General features: G+C 34.5%; 1 pseudogene; it reads left to right on the forward strand.

Moving 5' to 3' along the window:
- LOC106780588 overlaps window positions 1–1,184 on the forward strand; it is a 23,179-nt pseudogene extending 21,995 nt beyond the window's left edge.
- Window positions 1,185–2,223: the final 1,039 nt, after the last annotated feature.

Consider the following 2,223-nt stretch of genomic DNA (forward strand, 5'->3'; position numbering starts at 1 on the left):
CAGAGGAACGTTCTTGAGAGCTTTTGTTTACTTTGTTCCCTTGCCTGGTCTTGTGAAAGGAGAGGCTTACGTATCGTGTGTCGATAGTCGAAGTGGACTCTCTTCAAGTTGGNAAGGTTCTCTNNCTGGNCTTGTGAAAGGAGAAGCTCGTGAATCGTTTGTCAATTGCCCGAGCAGGTTCTCTTCAAGTTGGTAGAGTGGTTCCTTTCATTCTATTTCTGTACTTGTTATTGTAATCTGTTAAATTCCTTTTAGTGGAACTGTTAATCACTCTTTGTAGTGATTAACGACTGGANGTAGATTCTGTTGAATCGAACCAGTATAAAAATCCTTGTGTGCTTTTCTTATGCCCTATACTCATTTTACTTTAACGCACATAAANTGCTTGGTTAATTTTCTGAAAGAAAATTGTTTTTATTTTAAAAGGCTAAAATTGTTTCAACTGTGACCTAATACGCTTTACGTTCTCTGTGTTATTAATCCGCTGCGCTAAACTCTTTAAAAAATTACCCCCTCCGATAACAACATTCTCCACATGATAGGGAATGCCCCTCGGAATTGCGAGAAGCCATTGCAAGTATAATTTTTGCTACTCCTAGATGTTCAGATGTCTCAGACTTATTGCACATCAAGAACTTGTTTACAACTAAATACGGGAAAGAATTTGTCTCTGCAGCATAAGAACTTCGTCCTGATTCAGGCGTAAACCGCACGGTGATATATCCCTAATTGTAGCTTGAGTAGCAAACTTTTTCAGCTTCTAAACAATTACATTCTATCATTAGTCTATCTGTTCATCTGATATGATTTTTTTCAGATCATTGAAAAGCTTTCAGTTATTGCCCCATCTGGAGAGGTAAAACTCAAGGTCTTGAGGGAGATTACTGAAGAATACAATATAGCATGGGATTCTTCTAAAACTGAGGTTGAATTTCGGAAAAATCATGAAGATCTTCTGGTAATTTTATTAGTAGATACTTGTTTCTTCCTTCATTCTTTTACATTAAAAATATTATCTACTACTAGATTTATGACATGTCATTGACAATAGGTAGCATTTATATAACTAATGAGCGCTCACTTGTGTAACTATAATGGTTTACTACCATATTTATCGCTGACACTGACCCCAGAAATTACTGAGAATTTAATCCTAATCTCAGGGTACTTTGGTCTTCGTGTGATTGTTCTACTATGAGCATTGGAAAGTGACTCTAGCTAGGTCTGTTAAATTATCTTGTCAATGTTAGTAATATTTCTTAACATAAGTTAATCATAATGGATTAGTTGGATAAATTGAGAGATAGCTGATAGTGTTCTTGAGGAGGCAAGTCCGTTGAGGACACTGATGGAGGTGCCTCATCAGGAACACTGACACAGTTCAAGAAGCCAGCTTCTTCCATTGCCAGCTTGTCCATTTCACCTTGAACCTATATTGTTAAACCAATATGCTAAGCATAAAGCGAAACTTAAACTTTCCATAATTTCTACATAGAGAAGAATATATACAATGATTATATCACTCTGTCCTACTATGTCATCTAATCCATAAAAGATATTTTCAGTGTTTGCTTCCTGAAATAAAAGGATATTTAGAGGAAACTGGAAATAAATTGAGATTGCAAAGGTTACTTGTGTATATTCTTTTCTTTATTTTTATGCTATTTGGGTATGCTGCAAACAATAGATGTAATAAAGGGACCTAGTTGGGATCATATGTTATATTGTGATGCTTTTGCATACTCTACCTTTAAAAAAATTGCAAGGCTGTAAGAGTAGGAGCTCAAAGCACGTGTCCATAAGTAAAAGGCACCAACACTAATAATCTAAAAACAATACTTACATGTTGACATTGCTAGTGGGATATATTTTATTTAATTATGCTCACGAAAATGACAGATGCCTTCACTATTATTTTAGCTTTTAATACTAATTAATTATCAGCTTATCAATTTTCTCACTCAATCTAAATATGTATAGCATACCTGTCAAAATTGTTATCTCTTTGGACTAAAGTATGGTTGAAAAATTAGTAATTAGGTTGTGTAAAACTGGAATTATCTTAGATGAGGTGGTCTTCCAATGAAAACCAATGGTAATAACTCGGATAACAGAATTGTAAGTGTTAGTCTGAATTATTGAGATTCCATGTATGCTATATGTGAAGTAATATAAAGCCTTGTAGGTGCTCACAAGTATGATAAAATTATAATTGTAATTGGA

Source organism: Vigna radiata, unplaced genomic scaffold (genome assembly GCF_000741045.1).
Source record: "Vigna radiata var. radiata cultivar VC1973A unplaced genomic scaffold, Vradiata_ver6 scaffold_498, whole genome shotgun sequence".
NCBI lineage: Eukaryota > Viridiplantae > Streptophyta > Magnoliopsida > Fabales > Fabaceae > Vigna > Vigna radiata.